Raw genomic sequence first — 22564 nt, 5'->3', positions numbered from 1 at the left:
CAGGCTCCCAGCACAGAGCCTACTTGGGATTCTCTCTCTCTCGCTCTCTGCCCTTCCCTGGTGCTTTCTCTCTCTCTCTCTCTCTCTCTCTCTCTCTAAATAAATAAATAAATAAACTAATTTTAAAAATCGTTTTGTGCTGACGTTGGTTTGGAGTGGCAAGAATTGTGACCACGACCCAAAGTTGGCAGAGCCAAGATCCCTATCAGATTCTCCAAACATTTAATGGACATTTCATTTCCACCCCCTTTGCTGCTCACTCAGGACCCTCCTTTAACTCTTCCACAGCTACCCCAAGGCCATCCACTTGTCTAGCCATCTGGCCTGCTGGCTTTCACTGGCCCCTCAGGGTAACATGTTGGTGCCCCTCGGCCTCTTCTCTGCCCCCAGCCCACTCCTCTGGGTGCTCATGGTTTTTTTTTAATGTGTGCTTTTCTGGATTTAGTTTTTAAATGTCAACAATTTATTTATTTTTTGTGTGAGACAGAGCGCCAGCAGGGCAGGGGTGGAGAGAAAGAGGAAGACACAGAATCTGAAGCAGGCTCCGATGTGGGGCTCGAATCATGAGATCGTGACCTGAGCCGAGGTCGGCCGCTTAACCGACTGAGCCACACCCAGGTGTGTTTAATGCTAGACCCCAGTCCTCGAGTATCTAGGTCTGCTGCCGTTGACCCCCACGCCCATTTATGAGTAAAATGGGGTCCAGGACATGCCTGTCTTTGTTCTTTAAGCTTTACTGAGCACTTCCTACATATGAGACTCTGTGCCAGGTACCTTGCATGCACAACCTTGACTTCTCTCAACAAGCCTAATAGGTAGGCTTTATCATTATTATTTTCTTTTTTAAAAGTCTGTTTATTTTTGGAATTTCTACACCCAATGTGGGGATCGATATTATGACCCCAAGATCAAGAGTCTCATGCTTTTTCGACTGAGCCAGCCTGGTACCCCTATCGTTCCCTATTATTCTCCTTTCTAAGGAGAGGAAGCAGGGGCTTAGGGAGGTGAAGAAACTAGGGAACAGCGGAGCCCCCACGCAGGTGGACGCGGGACTGGGAGTGGAGGGAGCTGACCCCAGAGCCTGTGCTCTTGACCCTGCACCTGAGCTTCTCCCCTGACAGAGCAGCAGGGCCACCTGGGACCCTGGGACCCATTCCAGGGCCACCCTTCTCTGCATGAGGACAGTGCAGGCCTGAGACAGGACCTGGAGATCTACCTCTTTAACAAATGCCCCCAAAGGATGCTGATGCCGGAGGTACCCATGACCTCCCCCGAGAGTAGCCACTGTCTTCTCCTCCAGGACTTTTGGTCCTAGAAAGCAATTCGGCATTGCCAGTCCAGATCTTGCCAGGGCTCAAGCTCTGCCCTAGTTTGGAATGATTACAGTGCATGGCAAACTAGTTTGCTGACAGAAGAAAACAAGAGATCAAGGGCATGTGGAATGAGCAACCCATCCCTGGGAGGAAAACAAAAAAATTGAAGCATAGGGGGGTGTGTGTGGTGTAGGAGGTTGGTGTGAGGTTACAGACTCTAAGAGGGAAAAGTGTAAGCCAGGGCCTGGGGGAAATTAAAATTCGACGGGGTTTCTTAATCCCCCCCTGAAAAGAAATGGCTCCCGCTGCTGTTAGTGGTGCAATTCAAAGTTCAAACAGTTCACCCAGCGTGAACTGGTGTGGTCTCTTGACACCCAGCTTTTAGGCACTGTGTCCCCTCTATCTGGAAGGCTATCTCTTCCCTCGTTAAGCTCTCCTTTGCTTAAGAAGCCTCTACTCATCCTGCAGGTCCCAAATTCGGTTGCATTTCCTCTGGAAAAGTCTTCTCTGACCACCAAATCTAGCTTAGGTGCCCCCTTGACGGTGCTCTGTTAGCTCCCTCTAGGATGTGATGATATCCAAATTTTTTGGAGCCACCTAGGTGGCTCAATCGGTTAAGTGTCTGACTTCAGCCCAGGTCATGATCTCACGGTTCGAGCCCCGTGTTGGGCTCTGTGCTGACAGCTCAGAGCCTAGAGCCTGCTTCAGATTCTGTGTCTCCCTCTCTCTCTGACCCTCGCTTGCTCGCATTGTCTCTGTCTCTCAAAAATAAAAAATAAAAAATAAATTAGGATGTGATGATCTTACCCTCATATTTTATGTGTCTTCTCACTAGACTATGTGGTTCCTGAAGGAAAGACTGTACCATTACGGTTCTCTGTTATATTCTCAGCATCAGGCACACAATATCTATGCATTAAGTGAATAAGAAAATGAATGAAGATGTAATGAAGCCAAAACAGAAAACTCAGGGGCGTCTGGGTGGCTCAGTCAGTTTTAGTGTCAGACTTTATTTTGGCTCAGGTCATGATCTCACGGTTGGTGAGAGGGAACCCCACTTCGGCCTCTGCACCCATTCCCTCCCTCACTGTATGTCCCTCCCCTGCTTGCACTCTCCCTCTCTCGTGCGCTCTCAAAATAAATAAATAAACTTAAGAAAGAAAAAAAAAGAAAAATTGAAAAAAAAAAGGCACCAAAATCCAGAAAGCTCACTGCAATTACTTGCAGTAATCATTTTTACCACTAGGTGGCATGCCTCCATGACATCTCAATAGAACTGGGAAGGGAGCCGGGGTAAAGTTGAAGGATGTACAAGTTGATGGGGTGAGCCCGACTTCCCAGACTCCCATCCAGTCCTCCGCAGACTCCAGACTCACAGCTGGAGACTTTTGCAAGCCCTACATTTGTATGCGTGGCAGCCAGCTCGGGTATTTACATTACTCCTCAATTCCATCAAGGTTCACATCTACACATCAAATGCGTTTCCAACTTCTCTCCAGTTTCTTCTCTTGCTTACCAAAGAGTTGTTTTGGTAGTGTCGTCATTGTTGTCAGTGGTGATTTCTTGAAACGGTTTTATAAATTGTTTTCTAAAGTTACCATTTAGAGGGGTGCCTGGGTGGCTCAGCCCATTAAGTGTCTGACTCTTGATCTCAGCTCAGGTCATGATATCACCCAGCCTCTGCACTGATGGGCTGATGGTGTGAAGCCTGCTTGGATTCTGTCTCCTTTTCTCTGCCCCTCCCCCGCTTGTGCACACGCTCACACTCTTTCTCTCTCAAAATAAACAAATAAAAAAATAAAGTTACCATTTAGAGAAGGTGAACTTTGTCACTTTCAGGATCTGAGGCCCCGCTGGTTCCAATCTTCTGCAGTTCATCCAGAACTTCTCTTTTCCCGCTTAGGGATCAACATGAACTTACACTTCTCTTATCCTTCCCTGCTATCACCAGCACAGGCTGGCTTCTTTTTCAAGGAGCCATATTTTACAGAAAGTCAAAGATTCCTTTTTCGGTTGGGATTTTTTTTTTTTACACTACCTTCTGGGAATTTCAGGATCTGTGACAAGTGACAACAACAAAGCAATGCTGAAATGTAGCCACTGGGCAGCAGGCTGGGCTTACTTACTGGCTGTTAGTATGTCCAGTAGTCCAGCTTCCCAGGGCTACGACAAAAATTGGGGCTCAGCAAAATGCCACATCCGTACTTGCCATGAGCGTTCTGGTTCACGCAATAATTAAAACCGAACATGTAAACTGAACAATGTCAAGGGCCCCTGGGTGGCGCAGTCAGTTAAGTGTCCGACTTTGACTCAGGTCACCATCTCATGGTTCGGGGGTTCGAGCCCCGGGTCTGGCTCTATGCTAACAGCTCAGAGCCTGGAGCTTGCTTCGGATTCCAGGTCTCCTGCTCTCTCTGCCCCTCCCTCACTCATGCTCTGTTTCCCTCTGTCTCAAAAATAGATAAACATAAAAATAAATAAATAAATAAACGGAACAATGTCAAGAACCTAGAGTACCACGCTGATGACTACCTGGCCTGATCGCAAGCCCTCCGGAAGGTAACGAAAACCTCAGTTTGGCAGAAATCAGTAACTTGGAGGTTTGAAGAAGTCAGGAATTCGGTATTGGCCTAATAGGGTTAATTCTTGACTAACCTATTGATGTTCACATGACTGTATTAACTTCTCTGTCTTTGCTTCCTTATCTCTCCAGTGGAGGCAGAGAGACGGCCAGACCTGCCCGGCAAGGTGGGGTTCGAGCCTCCTCTTTATACATATATTTGACTTGGAGCTGGTTCCAGACCTGTAGTCACAGAGACACAGTCACAGAGGCCTCTGGCAACCTTGCTTTGCCCGGCTTCCCCAGCCGATGCCAGACTCTGCCCATTACAACCTTCATATCGGAACAATTTGGAAATTCCTTAGAAACGGCCTTATTTGTACTTTCTGCAATCCAGCTAGAATGACAGCCATAAAGATTGCTTTGCGGTTCCTTGACTTGTTGATCGAAGGGTGTGTTAGTTAAAAGCTGAGTTAGTCAAGGGCTTTTCCCCAAGGTTGCTCCAAGTAACACATTGGTAGTGGGGGCCAGGGTGGGGCCCAGGGCTCTTGGCAGCCCAGATGGGGCTTTCTCCCTCCCCTGGCTGTTTCCAAGTGGGGAGTGTGTGGTGGGGGGAATGGGGGAGTAGATATGAATTCTTCAGTCACAATCCTCCCTCAGTGAGGATGTCATGAACTGGCCCCCAAAATGGATTCAGTGCTCAGCTCGCTGTTACCGGAGGGGGAGTGAGGGAATGGAACAGAGCAAATGAGACCCGGTCCCTGACCTCAGACAGCCTACAGTCTAGTCAGGAATGCAGTGTTAGTAAACAAAAAAGATAATATAAAAGCAAGGTTCCTCATAATTCTAAAGTTAGCTGAGGTCATATGTCCTTTGAAATGAAATGCAATTAGCTGGACCCCTATGCCTCCTCTGTGAAAAGTGTGATGCCCTCTCAAGGTTTTCACAAATTCCCAGGGGCCTCTGTCTCCCCATGTCCCCGGACCCTGGCTTCCTGCTCTTTCGGAGGCTGTTTGAATTCCAGAAAATTCAAGCTATCTTTCCTTGTTTGACTCCAAATATCTCCCTCCAGGGCTTTGAGTGCAGCCAACTCTACCCATACGTTGGTGTAGCCGGTAAGGCCAACAATGGTAATGTGGATCCTGGCCAGCTGTGGGCCTGGAGGCCCTGGGGCCACCCACCCCTAAGAGCTCCTCTCTGGACACCGCTTTAATGGTCCTCGGAACTCCATTCGAGGGCTTGGCTCCTTTGCTCTTAGTCTACTTTTCTGCCCCTGGGGCTCCCCCAGGAATAAAGTTTTCCTCACTGGATCATTGGGAACAGTGGATTCTCCACACTCACATATACCTACCTCCTTGCACACTCTAAGATTCATTCATGCAGTATGCTAAGGAAATACCGTCTGCCTTTTGGATTTTAAACATATTTTATTACATTTATTTATTTTTTGAGAAATAGAGTGAGACAGAGCATGAGCGGGGAGGATCAGAGAGAGGAGACACAGAATCTGAAGCAGACTCCAGGCTCTGAGCTGTCAGCACAGAGTTCGACGGGGGCTTGAACCCACCAACCATGAGATCATGACCTGAGCCGAAGTTGGACACTTAACCGACTGAGCCACTCAGGCGCCCCTGCCTTTTGGATTTTATACCATATGCAGCTATGATTTATTTTCCCCAAGCCAAGTACTTTTTTTGAAAGAGGCCTTCTTAGGACTTCAGCTTTACTGCAAAGAAAATACCAAACCAAACCAAACAAAAGGCCGTATGATTTTGACCGGTTGTCTCTCCTCTCCCACCAGCCTCTCCAAAGGGGTAAATAGTTTCAAGATTTATTTTTCCACTGATAGGAATTATACTTTCACTCTTAGAAAACAGAAGCCATTATAGTGAGCTTGTGTTTTAAATGACGTTGTTTCTCTCTCCATTCCATTCTATTCATTCATTCATTCATTCATTCATTCAACAACTATGCAGATGTTGTGGGGGTTCAACAGAAGAGAATTCTGGGCTAGAGTGATCAGGGATGACTGCATGGAAGAGATGGGAACTGACTTGGAACATCGAGGCTGGGAGAGGCAGAATTTAGTCAGATGAAGGCAGAGGGTAGAACAGGTGGAAAGTGGAGGCGGAGATTGGTGTGTGCAGGGAATCGATCACCCTCCATTCAATCAACAAGTGAGTCTGTGGCCCTGCACACTTCTATCCTGTGCTCGGCGCTGCACAGACAAGGGCAATTCCTACGGAGTGGGAGGGATGGGAGAAACACAGGGCCATCGAGCTCAGGGTCAGGGTGGGGGGACTGCCTCAAGGGAGGCTAGGAGAGGCCGCCCAGAGAGAGTCACATTTACACGGAGACGTGTGGGTAAGCAGAGGGAACAGTGTTTATGAAATTGCAAAGTCAAGGGAGAGCCTGGTAAGGAAATGAAGAAGTCCAGCATGGTGGGATCCTAAGGCTGTGAGGAAGCGGTGAGGAATGAGGCTGGAAGACGTGTGGGCAGGCAGGGCCCTGTGGGCCCTCTCGGGAGGAGGGACAGGATCCTGAGGGCTGTGGGGGACCTGGAGAGGTTTTCAGCAGTGACGTGGCGTGATCAGATCCAGGCTCTAGAAGGCACCTGGGTGTGGAGGATCGATTGAGGGGGGCCGACTGGGAAGCAGAGGGAGCACTTAGGAGGAGCTGTGGCAATATGGCAGAGCTCTGGGGGGTGCCTGGCTGAGGCAGTGGGTGGGTTAGAAGAGGGACCCCTTGCTGGGGCATGAGCCAGCTGTGATGGACCCCATGACCTCACAGTGAGGAGGCAGAGACAAGAGGACTGCAAAGGATGGCCTCTGAGACCTCTGTGGGTGACTGCAGGGGTGGTGCTTGGGAGACCCAGCCTGGGGAGGACCGAGGGTGAGGCCTCTGCTCTGGGCACAGGTTTTCCCAAGAGCAAGATACACCCTACAGGTGGGCTACTGCCTCCAAGAGACATGGGCCTTGGCACCCTCACGGGGAGGAGTTCATCAAGGTCTCAATCTGCCTCAGTCCCTGGAGGAGAGCGGGGGAGGTCTTTAACACCTCTGACACTTGCTACCCTCCCTTTCTACAAAGACAGATCAGGCCTCAGGCTCGGAGCCTTCAGCAGGCAACAGCATCTTGCTGGGATGTGATAACGCTTCCTTGCTTTCATTTTTATGGCTGCCTTCCATTTATGGTTAGGTGAAACCACGTTTCCAACTAGGGCAGGGAAATCAGGTTTCGTTTTGAAGCAAAGGCACTGCAGCCAAGGAAAAAGATGGGCCACCTTTAAGAGAATCGTACTAATAATGAATGGCTACTGGGGGTATAGGGATGCGGCGGCAAAGGTCAGATGGAGGACTTGAAAGATGGGAGGTTGGGGAATGCTGTGACCACAAAGGGAGCACTGGGTTTGGAGTCCAGCAGCTGCTCAGTAAATGCCCCACCCGGCGTCTCAAAACGGGGCTAAGGATCTCTGGGCTCTTCCCGGTTGTCATGAGGGCTGGCCGATACCATGGACAGGAAACCGGCTTCAGGACGCTGAGGTGCAGCCAGTGAGGGACGTGCCGTCCCTGAGTCAGGCTCACGGCAAGAGGCCGTCTTCCTGCTAAGTGGTGGTGGAGCAGTTGCAGGTGGGATTAGAGGCCCCCGGGCGGGGGGGGGGGGGGGGGAGACTCGTGTCTTCTTTATTCCAGGGACTTCTTCGGCTCCTCGAAGAAATTTTGCCCCTGAAAAACAAATCTCCCTGAAGATAAAATATTTAAGATAAGTTGTTCAAACACTGCCAGGTAGACTTTGCTCTCCTAAAGTCATGTCAAAAATCAAGCCACCAGGAGGTTTTGAATGTAAAGCTGGTGTCAACTTAGTACGGTCCCCAGGTACCAAGGGCAGGGTGACCCGTGCACGGGTCAGCGGGGAAGTGGTTCCTCCGTGGCTGGGGGATTGCCACTGTTGCAAGACTGAGCCCTCCGTGGCCCCTGGCCTGGGGGCTTCCTCTTCTAAACTTTCGGTTTGATGGTGGTGGGCGTGTCCCTGCCCACCCCCCAAGGCCAGGAGCTGAACCAGGCACTGGCCTTGCCAGACTGAAAAGTGGGATTTCCTTCTGAGCACCCATACAGTCCCCATGATCTAATTCTTCTCTTGGCTTCCTGGTTTCCTGTCCTCACCCCCGGGGAGGGCAGCCCAGAAAGCCCACCCCCTGGGAGAGAAGGACAAGCCTTGTTCTCCCCTGAGTTCCCAGCGACTTTCAGGGGCTAGCACTGCATTAGTAAGTTCCTACGCACATGGAAAGGGCCAGAAACACGATCTGCTTCCTGACAAGGTCCCACGCCTACCAGTGGGAGCATCCTGAGAAATACAGAGCTGGGAGGAGATTAGGACTTGGCCTTTTCTTGCCCCACTGAGCCATCATCTATAAAAGGGATTAGAGGAAGAATTCTTTTAAAATGAAAATTTAGGAGTGCCTGGCTGGTTCAGTGGGAAGAGCATGAAACTCTTGGCCTCGGGATAGTGAGTTCGAGCCCCACGGTGGGTGCAGAGATTACTAAAAGTATAAATAACATAAAGAAACTTAAGATAAAATGAAATGAAAATTTAAGGAGTGTACAATTGCTCTGAACTCAAAATCTAAAGCTGTATTTTAGGAGCGTCCATGAGCTTTTATCAACCGAAGTCACAAAAGTGTCCCTGTTGTGGTGGGATCTGGGAAAAAGAGGGTGTTACGTGGCCCCATGGGATGACGGAGCGACGAAGGGGAGTTTGCTGTGTTTTACTTGGAAGAAGAGGTAACTTAACGAAAGGCAGGTTGACTGGAGCCTAAAATTCATACCAAACCAGCCCCTGCTTTCTTCTCAACCTGCATTCAAATTCTGATTCTGCCACTTGGTGGCCAGGGGGACCTTAGGCAAGTCATTTTGCTTCCTTAAACTTAGGTTTTCTCATCTGTAAAATGGGGATGATAATAGTTCCTATATTATGGGACTGTTATCAAGATCCAAGGAATAAATGAGTGTGAAGCCATTAGAACAGTGGCTAATTACCACATAGTAGGTGTTCAATAAATGTCAGCTTTTCCCCCCTAAAGTTTATTTTTATTTTTATTATTATTATTTTTTTATTATTATTATTATTATTATTGTTTTGAGAGAGAGAGAGAGACAGAGCAAATGAGCAAGGAGGGGCAGAGGGAGAGGGAGAGAGAGAGACAGACAGAGAGAATCCCCTGACTCAGGGCTTGAACTCACCAACTGTGAAATCATGACCTGAGCTGAAACCAAGAGTCAGACACTTAACCAACTGAGCCACCCAGGCACGCCAATAAATGTCAACTTTAAAAATTGTTTCTCTAGTTTTCCCTTTCTGTGATATAGTGAGCCCAATTTCAAGAAGCTAAAAGCACTGTAAATTATTCTGAAGGGGAAAAAAACCCCATGGTTTACATTCGCTAGAAAATAAAACATATATTTAGAGTGATGAGATAAGTTTCCAGGGTCAAGTGTTGTCATCAGTGAGTTGGAGTTTTTCTGCCTACACAGTCTTGGCGAATTTCTTAAAGGATTTGTGGTGTCTCTTTAGAAACCCTGAGCTCCCACACCATTTGAGGCTTTATTGAAGCCCAGTGCAAGGGAGTTGTGCTTCTCCTCAACAGGCAAGCTGAAGAGATTCTTGGAAACTAAGCAGCTGTACCTCCATTTTTTAAAAAATGCAATAAACTGGGGCAGCTGGGTGGCTCAGTTGGTTAAGCGTCCAACTTCATAATCATGATCTCGCGGTTTATGAGTTCGAGCCCTGCGTCAGGCTCTGTGTTGACAGCTCGGAGCCTGGAGCCTGCTTCGGGTTCTGTGTCTCCCTCTCTCTCTGCGCCTGCCCTGTTCATGCTCTGTCTCTCTCTGTGTCTCAAAAATAAATAAAAGAAAAAACATTTAAAAATGCAATAAATTAAAAGTAAATCACAGATGTATAATTACTGCCTGAAAACAAGGATTATACTTTGAAATATAATATGCTGAGTGTGATTGTTTGCGGTGAAATCGGCTTATACGTGACACAGTGTTAGGTCCCTAAATTCACAAAATGAATTGTGACCTAAAAAGGGAGGGTACATATTTTGGTTTCCCCTTTCATCCGTCTCACCCCATCTCTTCCAAACGCCGCAGAATGCTTTCCCCACAGTGTCGGTGTTTGAGGAAATTTCAGTTTCTAAACCGGAAGACTTCCCACTTCCTTTGGGATTTGTTTCCCACGACTAGCCCCGCCATGGGCCTGTCTCCTCTCTAAAATTCAACTTCCAGCTGAAGAAGCCAGGAGAAACCAAAGTCCCAGGATGTGAAGACATTGAGGCTCTGGTCTATGGGTCTCCAGGAAGGATCCTTGGTGGAGGCACTCCCTCATTTTTCTCCTGCAACTAACAGCTGGTCGCTCCTCCTGGAGGAGAGGAAAGGGCTTAGTACACATGCCTCCCTTCCTTTCTGTCTGTTCAAAAGACCAAGTCTTCCTGTGAAGATGGATTCTAAAATTTGAATTTCCTGCATACATCCTACAACATAAATCCCCACTCTACGGATGAGGAAAGGGTTAAGTGGCATCTGTACAGGATTAGCTGCCCGCCCTATAGGCCATTCCTTCCAAAGGGTTTTGCTTTGTTTTGTCTTGAGCCCCTACTCCATGCCAGGCCCTGTGCCCGGTGGACCCGCTGACCGCACCATGGCGAGCAAGACCCATTTGTGCTTTTCTGGAGCTTGAGTACCTTTATCTGTATAATGGGAATAATTATCATGTAATAATGGGTTGGCCCTTTCTAAGGGGTTTGTGTGGGGATCAGATGAGCTAATGGATGGCAAAGTGCTTTATAAAATATTAAAGCATCCTATAAATATAAGAATGATCAGGTATAGCATGAACACAGATGTTAAAAAAGAAGGCTTGGTTTTCTGCACCGTTTCTTTCATGATAATAAAGCCACAAGTACCAAGTATTAAGCACCTACTACATGTCAGTCATTTTACTCAAAGGCTGGCCAGTCATCCCAACAACCCCACTGAGATCTGTGCACTCTCTTGCAGGGGCAGAGCGTCTTGCCCTGGGCCATGGGCGAGCAGGAGGTGGCAGCAGGCTGGAGCTGCTAGGCTAGACCGGTTCCCTTTGCCAGACTCTGTGGGGCAGTGCCTCTGTATCCAGGAGCCAAGGCTTGCACGAAGGTAGAATTGAAAAAGAAGGGGTAGGTGCATTTCCCCCCCAGATTACAGAGGCAAATTTAAGGCCTTGGGACTCCAGGCAACTTCTCAGAAAAGAGACAGGAACTGGCACCCAGGGACAATGACCTAAGGGTTTTGTAAGTTTCTAAACGACTATGACTTCCCCTTATTAGTTCTTGCATTCTTTTCGGGCTTTTTGCCTGTGGGGAAGAGCAGTGAGATCCGTTCTTCTGTCCATGCGTATTAATTAAGCGACTACTCTGGTGCCACACAGGCCCAGGAGAGGGGCCTCGGACATCTCTGTAGAGGCAGAAAGGAGGGGTCGTGTTGAGGAACCCCGGTTCTGCACCCTCTGTGGGTGAGTGCGAGAACCCCGAAGGACGGGGAGTCCGGGAGTGGCTAGAAAAACAGAAAGCCCATGGGTCCGTAGGGTGTTCAGGGAAGAAGAAACTGGGAACACAGGGACATGAGGCCAGGCTTGTCCTGAGATGGGCTGGCCCAAGAAGAAAGAGGGACTTGGCCTTGTCCCTACAGGAGGCTGTCCCAGGGCTGAGCTAAGGACCTGAGCTGGGCTGTGTCCTCCCTGGCCTTCTAGGCTCCAAAGTTCTTCTTCCTCCTCCCTCCTCCCTCCCCTTGCTTCAGAGGGGCCCACCCGCATTCTTGGGGAATCATAGGCTAAAAATAAACAGTTGCTGCCAGACTCTGGGCCCAGGGAATAGGTTTGACAGGAGTCCTGTGGACAGTGGGCTGGGGCTGGGCCAGAGGATGGAGGGGATGGCAGCTAAAGGCCCTAAGCTCCCCATCTGGTGACGCAAATAATCCCCCGGCCCCCCGACCTGGCCCTTTGAGAGCCAGGCCTTCTAGCCTTCAGCTCCATGACCTTCTATGGCTGGGGCTATTTGATCCCTAGCAATGTCACTGTGCCTGCTGGAGAGATAGAACATGTGGCAAAAAATAGCTTCACCCCCTTGCAATATTCCTACCCATAACTGGACAGGGCGAGTCTTTATCAGTCCAAAGGCACAGTCCCACTAAAGCAAAGGTGCTTTTCTGGGAAGGCAAAACCCGTGACTCCTGAGCCCAGAGAGGACTTCATGGGGTTCTCATTACCAACAGCATGGTTGGAATCCTTTGGAGGGGAGGCCAGCTTCAGGGCGGGAGGCAGGGGGCGGGAGGGGACTGGTGTCAACCGGCAGCACCAATCTGTCATCTAAGGAACCTTCACGGGACTTAGCTGTCCTCTACCCTCCAGCCTGTGTGACAAATGCAAGTCTACTCCCCAAACATACTTGTATTCATGGATGTATTCAAGGAATGTCATTCCAATGGTGTCATTGCCTGGATTTTTGTCAACAGGAATCCAGAGGCTGGGAAGACCCTCCCTTGGTTCCGCGTTAGCTCCATATTTAACCGCAGAGAGGCTGCACCTTCAGGCCAGGCACCCTGGTGCCTCTGATAATATTAATAACAGCACAAGCCCCGCTGACGGGCCATGCACTGTGATCATGTGGATGATCTCATTAAAGCTAATATGTTGTCGTTTCCCATCCATTCCATAAGTGGGAACAATGACACCGAGAGGTAAAGCTGTTGCCCATTTTCACACACACAGTGAGCTCATAGGAGCCCAGGTCCGGTGGGTCTGTGTCAGTCTGACTTCAGATCCCATACCCTGAGCCTTCCAGGGAATGTTTGGTTTCAGATGCAGGACTCGGAGGTAGAGGAGGAAGGAGGCCACAAAGCCAGTGGTGAAATTCCCCACGACACCTCCTTGGGGCGCTCTCACTGCGTCCTGCATGCCACTCTGACCCCAGTACCTGCCAGTCCCCACCATACACGTGAGCCCCCCAGACCCTCGCAGATGCCGTTCCCTCTGCCTGCAATGTGCTTCCCTCTCCTCTGAACCTGGCCTACTCTGGCTCACGTTGCAGGTCTCAGCTTCATCCCTTTTGCTCAGGCCTGGCCAGCTTTGTTCTCAGCACACCAAGTGCTTCTATTGTTTAGGCTTCCGCACAGATGCTTCTAATTAAATACACGATAGACTCATTTTGTTAATCGCTCTCTCTGAGTAGAATGGAATCGCTGGGAGGGCAGGAACTCCTCGGATCTTGCTCACAGAGGTGTGTCTGCGACTTAGCACAGCGCCGGGCATGTACAAGTGAGGAAGCAAGGAACAGATGCATGAATGATATGCTGAGTGTTGACTAAGTGGTCCAAACAGGGACTGCAGACGCAGCCAGGCGAGGGGGGAGTGGCAGTCAGGCGACACAAAGCCTCACCAGGCAGGCATGGCGTCAGAGAAGGACAGGAAGGGCCCGGATGATCTTTAATGAACCAGACTGCTCTCGGGCTTGGTCTGGCTGTGAAATGCTTTGACGCGGTGGGAGGCGGGGCTGGCGTCCCGGATGTTAACCTTGCAAGTTCACTCTCCCCAGGGCCCTCCTTGTTCCTTGAACAATCAATCAGAGTAAATCCCACCATATGGGTTCTGAACCTTGTGAGGAAACGACTGTACAAAATTGCTTTGAAATGCTTCTGGTGGAAGCTTCTCTCCGTGGTTCATTCTGGAAGGTGGGATTCCTGAGGGCATTGGCATCCACACACATTTCTGTAATGATTGAATTCCTCCTCCCTCCCTCCCCTACTTTCCAACAGAAATGTGTTACCTTTCTGTGCAGAGCAACAAAGCGAGGTTACTAAGGATGCTTTCAAATATTTGGAGGGGGCGGTGGAAGGTGCCTCCTCTTTAAAAAGTTTCTGGTTGCAGAGAATGAGGGAAAAAGAGGGAAGAGGGACTGGGCATGAATAGCTGGGTTAGAATGAAAATAGCACCGATCGCAATTTCTTCTTATTTTCTAAATTCACATGAAGTAAAACTGACCTTTGGGGCACACGCCTGTGAGTTTTACCATATGTGTAGATTTGTGTCCCCATCCCTGCACTCAGGGTACAACTCCGTTCCATCAGCCCCAAACCCACGGGCAGGGCCACTCTGCAGTCACCCCCTTCCTCCAGACCTAACCCTGCGACCCTCTGGTCTGCTCTCCGTCGCTCTGGCTTTGTCTTCTCGAGAACGCCATGTAAGTGGGATCATGTGGTATGTAACCTTTTGGAGACTGGCTTATTTCCCGGTCATTCAGCTGTTGCATGTATCAGTGATTTGCACCATTTTATTTCTTAAAAAAATTTTTTTTAATGCTTATTTATTTTTGAGAAAGGAAGAGCATAAGTGGAGGAGGGGCAGAGAGAGAGGGAGACATAGAATCCAAGGCAGCCTCCAGCCTCTGAGCTGGCAGCACAGAGCCCAACGTGGAGCTCAAACTCATGAGCCAGGGGCTCGTGACCTGAGCCGAAGTCGGACGCTTAACCGACTGAGCCACCCAGGCGCCCCTATGTAACTTTCTAATCGAATGGACTTACCACAGTTGGTTTATCTCTTCACCCCTGGAAGGACATTTGGTTGCTCCTAGTTTCAGGCGATTATGAAGAGAGCGGCTCCATACGTTTGCGTACAGGTTTCGTATGGCCACAAGGTTTCATTCCTCCGGGGTAATCACCTGGGAACGGGGTCACTGAGTCAGATGTTAAGTGTAGGCTTAACTTTAGAAGAAACTGCCACAGTTTTCTAGGACGTCTGTACGGCTCTGCAGTCCCACCAGCGGTGTGTGGGGACCGCGGTTTCTCCTACCTCAGTAGCACTTGGGATTGTCAGCGTTTTTTAAACCATTCTGCTAAGTGTGTAGTGGTGTCTCAACACGGTTTTATTTCATATTTCTCTAATAGCGAATGTTCTTGAATGTATTTTCATATGCTCCTCTGCCACCATGTATTCTCTTTGGTGAAGTATCTGGTCAAGTCTTTGGTCCATTTCTTAATTGAGTTGTTCTCTTACTGTTGAGTTTTGAAAGTTCTCTGTCTATTCTGAATATAAGCCTTTTGTCAGATGTGTGATTTGCAAATTTCTCCCAGAATGGCTGTTCATTCTCTTACCAGTGTCTTTCACAGAGCAAACTTTTTTCCAACTAAAAAAAACCAAAAAACAAAAAACAAAAAACCAATGGGGTGGGGGCAACTTCGTGGCTCAGTTGTTAGAGGGGTGACTCTTGATTTAGACTCAGGCCGTGATCTCGAGTTGTGGGAGATCGAGATCGAGCCCTGTGTCAGGCTCTGCACTGGCAGTGAAGGGCCTGCTTAGGGTTCTCTTTCTCTCTCTCTGCCTCCCTCCCTCCCTCTCTCTTTCTCTCAAAATAAATAGATATTTAAAAATAAAGTAAAAATTATTATTGTAGTGCAGCTGAGATACAGTGCTATGTTAGTTACAGGTGTGCGGCAGAGCGATGTGACAGCTCTGTACTTGACTCAGTGCCCCCGCAGCAGTGTGCTTACCATCCGCCAGCACACACAGGGTCACAGTATTGTTGACCAGATCCCTATGCTGTCCTTTTCACCCTTGTGGCTTATTTATTTTGTAACTAGAAGTTTGTACTTCTTAATTTCATTTCTAATTTTAAGGAAAATTTTTATCAATATTTTCTTTATAGATTGCAAGTTTGACTTTTTCTTTCCTTCCTTCCTTCCTTCCTTCCTTGAAAGAGAGAGAGGCAGTGAGAGCATGAGCAGGGAAGAGGGGCAAAGGGAGAGAGAATCTTAAGCAGACTGCACACTCAGCACAGAGCCAGACGTGGGACTCAATCCCATGACCCTGGGTTCATGACCCGAGCCAAAATCAAGAGTCAGATGCTAAACTGACTGAGCCACCCAGGCGCCCCTCGACTTTTCATCTAAGGATTCTTTGCCTAACGTTATCATGTTTTCTTCACTTTCTCATTTTGTTGATCACTTTCTTGGAGCTTGCCTGGGAAGCCCACATTGCTGAACCCGCTTAATCCTCACTGTGGTCCTAGGAGACTGGCACTGTGTCTATATAACTGCATAGCATTCTTCACACATATTACAGAAGAACAAACTGAGGCAGCAGAGAGCTTAAATGATTTGCCCAAGGTTCCCCAGCAGAGCTGCGATTCAAACAAAGGTCTCCAGGACTTTGGAGCCCACCGTTTACACTACTTGGATCAGGTTGAAACTCTGCCTGTGGAAGATCTCTCCTTGGAACATCATCAGAGCAAGGAGACCAGTAACATTTGCTCCTACTTGTCATTCAGTTCTTAGCTTAAATGTCACCTCCTGGGGGAGAGCTTCCCGGGCCACTCCATCTAAAATAGGCTCCCTCCACACGTCCCCTCTTCCTCCTCCCTCTCCTCCCTCATCCCTTCTCCTGAGAACGTGCCTTGAAGGCACGTTCCTTTATCTGAACTTTGTTCGTTTTCTTTAATTATTTGTTTTCCTTTTTTTTTTTTTTTTTAGTTTATTTATTTGAGAGAGAGAGAGAGAGAGAGAGAGACAGAGGGGCAGAGGGGCAGAGAGAGAGGGAGATACAGAATCTGAAGCAGGTTCCAGGCTCTGAGCTGTCAGCACAGAGCCCGATGTGGGGCTCAAACCCACAAACTCTGAGATAATGACCTGAGCCGAAGTCGGATACTTAACCAACTGAGCCACCCGGGCACCCCAAATTATTTGTTTTCTTCTATATAATTTGTTTCTTCCCCACCAGAAGCTCAGCTGGGTGAGAGCAAGGACCTGATCTTTCCTCTGCATTATCTCCAGCTTCTAGCCTAGTGCCTGGCACAGAGTGAGTGCCCACAAAATGCTTGTTAGAGGATATAAGTTGAATGGATGGATGGACTGCCTCAGTTATGCAATTTTGCTTTTTCAAGAAGGAGAGCATGCACCCTTGGAACAAACCAGGTTCTGACCAGAAGAAATTGAAAGGCATCTTCCATATGAACATACTTGTTTGCATATATAGACACTATATGGAACATTTGCTTTAAAAAATAGAATTTATATGTCTATATGCTAGTATATGCCTAGAATATCTCTGGAAGGATCCACAAGAAACTGGTGTAAAGCTGGGTGGTCAGGATACTAGAGACAAAATGAGGGTCACTTTTCACGAATATAGTCTTTTGCTCACTTTGATTTAAAATTTTGTTTTAAACATTTACTTATTTTTGAGAGACAGAGCGTGGACAGAGGAGGGGCAAAGAGATAAAGAGACACAGAATCTGAAGAAGGCTCCAGGCTCTGCGCTAGCAGTCAGTGCAGAGCCTGATACAGGGCTCGAACCCACAAACCGTGAGATATGACCTGAGCCGAAGTCAGACGCTCAACCGACTGAGCCACCCAGGTGCCCCTGATTTTTTTTTTTTTTATCATGTGCATGTATTGCGTATTCAGAACGTTATTTCATTTTGGAATCATATCAGATTTCTTCCTGTGGAAGGCTGGGCAGCAGAGCTAGTCGAGAGGTTAATCAGAGGAAGCTGTTCCAAAGGCAATTAACACTTTCTCTAACCAGCAGCTTAGTTGTAGGAACTGAAGAAAGGTAAGCGTTAAAGTAGAACAGGTTTTATGAGACTAGACAGGCACGCAGCATTTATTAAGTCATTGTTAATGAGCAGGGCTTATCAATTAATTTTCAATAAAATACATGCTCATTGCAACAGTGCAAACTTAAAGATGGATCTGAAGTAAACTAACACCCTCCGGTCCAATTCCCGTGACACACCATAATTAGAAATTTGGTTTTCCTACTTTTTCTTTGCTTAAACCGGTGTTCAGAGTGATTTGGATAGGTTTTTTCTGCTTTTTATGAAATGCGACATTATTCTTTACCATCCTTTTTGGCTTCGTCCATTTTAGAGAGAATTTTGAGTGGACACACATGAATCTACCTCATTTGTTTAAATAGCTACATTATATGCCACTGTATTGATACAAGCAGGGTGTTTCTAAATTCTTGTTATTATAGAAGCGTTGTGATACCTATGCTTGTGTCTATTTTACTCTGTATTACTGTTTTCATTTCTGAAGATTGTCCCCCTTTTGTTTTTAAGTAGGCTCCATGCCCAAACCAACATGGGGCTTGAACTCACGACCTTGAGATCAAGAGTTCCATGCTTCACCCACCAAGCCAGCCAGGCATCCCACACGTTTATTTTTTTGTCATAATATTTTTGAGAGATTTTCCTAAAAGACTGTAACGTTTTTTTTATGATGGGTATAGTAGTGTTGGTGTTCTTATGCCTTCATCTGCATGAGGAGATATGTGAGGGCTCATTATTTAATTTTCATTTCCCTGTTTATCCATATGTAAGCTGCACATTTTAATTTCTTCTTCTGTGTCTTTGCCCATTTTCCCACTGGGTCATTTGTATCTTTCCAGTTCATCTGTAGGACCATGTTCACGCCAGGGATGGTAAGCCTTTGTTATAGGAAGTTTAAATATTTTCTCCCACATTTTGACCTCATTTGTGATGTCTTTTGTTCTACAGAAGTTAACATTTTTCCTGTAATCAGATCTATTTTTTTCTTTCATGGTTATTAATAACCACAGATGTTTCCATAACCCAGTGGTTTTCGTACTGTACTCCTGACCTTCGAATTTCATGGGGATGAACGGATGTCAGGGGTGGGGCTGAGCAGGGCTGCGCTGTCGGGGGCTCACCACTGCTCCTTCCTCTGTTGTCACTGATCTTTGACACACTACACTGATACTGCAGGGGCAGAGGGCCTAGGATGTGGAGCCAGAATTATTGGGCAAAATGTTTAACCTCCCTAGGTCTGATTTAATATCCTGAGGATTTAGAGCAGTGCTTGCCTCTGGGGTTATGCTGAGACTCAGTGAGCTGATCCATGGAAGGGCCACATGCCTGAAGGGGCGCTAGGCAATGTGCATACATGCATTGTTACTCTGTCCTTAGAAGCTGTCTGAGAGGCCAACAGGATTATCCCTGTCTCACAGAGGAGGAAACTGAGGCCCAGAGAACTTAGGTACCTGGCCTAAAGGCCCAAGGGTAGGGAGTCATGGAGCCCAAGATTTGCTCCCTGGTATCTCTGTGACTTCAAAGTCCTGTTCCTCCTTTTATTCACGCTCTACACCACATAGATATTGAATGAGCACCTACTCTGTCCCTGCCTAGTGGTGGGCACTGGGGAATCTGGCAGTGACCATGACAATGTCAGTCTCTTGCTGACAGTCTGCTGGGTGAGGTGGTCATGAACTAGACAACTTCAAACTGTGGGTCACTGCAATTATGAGCTTTGCAGGGAGAGACAATACGGCGATTGCTCTTTTTGACTCAAGGATCAGGAGAGGACTTTCTGAGAACATTCTACTTGCCCCGAGACATAAAGAATGACTAAAAGCTGGCCACTTGGAAGGTGCATCATATCCAATGGGCTGGCTCCTTGGCAGGCTCCAAGAATGGAACAGAAGGTCCATATGGTGGGAAAACAGTCCGTGCAAGGTTTGAGGTAGAGGGGGAGAGGTAGGGGGAAGCCAGAGCATGCAAGGCCTATGTGGGTTGAGATTGAAAGTTTGGATACAATTCTAAAGGCCGTGGAAAGCCATGGAAGGTCTAAGCAAGGAAATGCTACGTATGACTGTGCTTTTAAAATATTGCCCCTGGGGTGTCTGGGTGGCTCAGTCGGTTAAGCATCCAGCTTCGGTTCAGGTCACAATCTCACGGTCGTGGGTTCAAGCCCTGCATCGGGCTCTGTGCTGACAGCTCAGAGCCTGAACCTGCTTCTGATTCTGTATCTCCCTCTCTCTCTCTGACCCTCCCCTGCTTGCACTGTCTCTCTCTGTCTCTCAAAAATAAATAAAAAACATTTTTAAAAAATTAAAAAAAAATATTGCCCTGTAGACATATGCATTCTCTGTGATGAAGTAATTCTGCCCCACAGAAACGCATACTTAAACAAAAAGACACCGAAGACGGAAATATGGACAAGGACACTGTAAGAGCTGTGAATTGTAAACCACTGAAATGCCTCTCAGTACTTGACTGCGTAAATATTGATATAGCCAGCCAGTGGAATACTCTACAGCAATGGAAATGAACACATTAGAATGATATATAATGATATGGGTGGGTCTGGCAAAAGTAGTGATGGGTAAATTAAGGCAGATATAAAAGGGTACATATGGAACTAACCCATGTATATCAAGTTCAAAAGCTGGCAAAGCTAATCTCTGGAGCTAGAAGTCAGTAGAGTGGTTATCCTGGAGGAGAAATGCGGGTGATTGGGAGGGGGCATCCAGGGGCTTCTAGGATGCCGGTGGTTCTCTGCTTTTTGGGTTGGGTGCTGGTAACACAGGTGTGTTCAGTTCAACCAGCCTAACACTTATGATTTGCACATGACCTTGCATGTACATTCCATTCTGGCCAGTATGTGAGTATTGAACTTGGAAAGAAGTGGGTACGGTCTTGGGGAGACTAGGTACAGCTATTGCAGCAGGATCCAGGAGAGTGATCATTGGTCTGAGGGGTGGCAGTGGCACTTGGAGGCCGGAGATCAGGGTAAGACCCATACTGGAGAAGAGCCCACAGGCCTGGTGATAGTGGGGGAGTGGTGGCCTGGCGCACGTGGCGGGAGCGGGGGTGGGGGGGCAAGGCTGACCCTCCAGCTTCTCACATGAGCACCTGGGTGGCAGGAGGCGTCAGACTAAAGGTGGAAAAGGTGGAGGAGCAGATTTGTAGAGGATGGCCGACTCCAGGGCTTAGTTCCGGGCATGATTTGAGATTTGAGATAAGGGAACATCACAGAAACTGATGGATACATGGGTACTTGGTAAGATTTCATCTGGGAAAAGAAAAGACTTCTGCTGCCTAAGAGAAGGCGCTTTTACAAAGCATGTCTGGTTTCCTTCTCTCATCCCACTTCATGACAAGAATTCTTTAAAAAAATGTTTTCATTTGAGTATAGTTGACACATAATGTCACATTAGTTTTGGATGTGCAACATAGTAACTTAACTTCTCTGTATGTTATGCTACGCTCACCACGCTCACCACAAGCTCAGCTACCATCTGTCACCATACAAGGCTGTTACAATATCACTAATTATATTCCCAATTCTGTGCCTTTTATTCCCCTCAAGTCTTATCTGTCTGGGAGGCAGGGTGAGGTTGGGTGGGGGGACTGCTTCTTTATGTAGAAAGTAGAGTTATATTCATGTGTATGTTGCTACACGAACATGCGTATTTATCTGTAATAAGAGCCCCGGGATAAGAACCTGGGCTGACCTGCAGGAAGACTGAGTTAAGAGGTCTAAGACCCAAGTGTCCTGGAGGGAGGAGCTTTCAGAGAGCCCTGGGCCCCTGGGACAGGCCACAGTCACAGAACCATGGGCCCTGTTACCTTTTGATTCAATCCGTCTCTGCCTCCCTGAAGACCGTGGGTCACACCTTTCCCCTCCTGGAACTTCCAAAGCTCCCCATTGCCCTCAGGATAGAGTTCTTGGCATGGCCCCCACTCGGCCAGCCAGCAAGGGGCCTCCCCCTTCCCACAGTCTCATATTTCACTCTTTTTACCAGATTCCCCATGTTCCAGACATGAGGGACTTTCTTCCCTTCTGCTGAATGCTCTATGTTGTTTCCTAGTTCCAGGCCTTGGTGCCATCTGTTTCCTCCGCCTGGGAACTCGGTCACTGTCATTCAGTCTTCACGGGGCTTAGCACTGCTTATCCTTCAAGTCTCAGCTTCATCCAGGTTTTCAGGAAGGCTTCCCCATTGTCTGAACAGAATGAACCCCTGACCTGTCCCCCAAGGCATCCAGGACGGCCGGATGTGACTCACGGCTCCTCACGGCAGATCTCATTCAGTGTCTTGCTTTTGCCACCGGACTGTAGGCTCCAGGATGGTGAGGACTGTGCCTTATCTCCTGTATCTGGGGACTGAGCTCAGTGCTCAGCACAGGGACAGATGACTGATTTGTCCCACGACCTCCCAGATCAAAGACCGTTCCCTGCTCCCTGGCAGCAGGTGTCAGACATGTTCTCACAGCTATGTTCTTCCTTTGCCTTCTGGGATAAACCCTCAAGACTCAGCCAATGACCTTGAATTTGGGCATCTTTCATGTATACCCCCAGGCCCAATGAGACTCAGTGTCCACCATGTACTGAGGCACTTGTCCTTCTGTTTACAAAGTCCTCTGGAAATGCTTGTGACCATGACTGACCCCTCGTCTACTTTTTTTCAACAGAAACCTTGGACACAGTTTATACGTGATTGGAGCCAAGACCTGGCCCCGTCCCCTTGCAAGAACCACTGAAGGTCAAGCTCACTGGGGCCAACACGACCTGAGATAATGTAAGACCATGAAGGCGTCCAACAACAGTTAGGTGGTGACACTGGAAGAGGCAATGGTCACAGAGTATGAAGGCAGGAAAAGGCTTTGTCACAAAACCTTAAGAACTTGAATACCTTTTGCTGTTGCAATTCCACCTTGAGTTCATTATAATAAAATAATACATGGAGCAGAGATGGATTTATGAGGTCTACTATAGTGTTGCTCATCACAGTGGAACAATGGGAACAATCTAGAGAGCCAACACCAGGAGATTGGCTAAAAGAAAAATTCAGACAGCACTCTGCC

The 22564-nt window shown here is 47.9% G+C and overlaps 1 long non-coding RNA gene across 1 annotated transcript; it reads left to right on the top strand.

Moving 5' to 3' along the window:
• The first annotated feature begins 6693 nt into the window (after positions 1-6693).
• LOC115294642 lies at positions 6694-22450 on the top strand. The gene is made up of 3 exons (XR_003910032.1): positions 6694-6819; positions 10932-11086; positions 22172-22450. It is a non-coding gene; the product is annotated as an uncharacterized LOC115294642 (long non-coding RNA).
• The last annotated feature ends 114 nt before the right edge of the window (positions 22451-22564 follow it).

The sequence above is a fragment of the Suricata suricatta genome, chromosome 6, assembly GCF_006229205.1.
Source record: "Suricata suricatta isolate VVHF042 chromosome 6, meerkat_22Aug2017_6uvM2_HiC, whole genome shotgun sequence".
In the NCBI taxonomy this organism is placed as follows: Eukaryota; Metazoa; Chordata; class Mammalia; order Carnivora; family Herpestidae; genus Suricata; species Suricata suricatta.
Note: the sequence above shows the minus strand (reverse complement) of the source record. Positions and strands in the feature narration are given on the sequence as shown.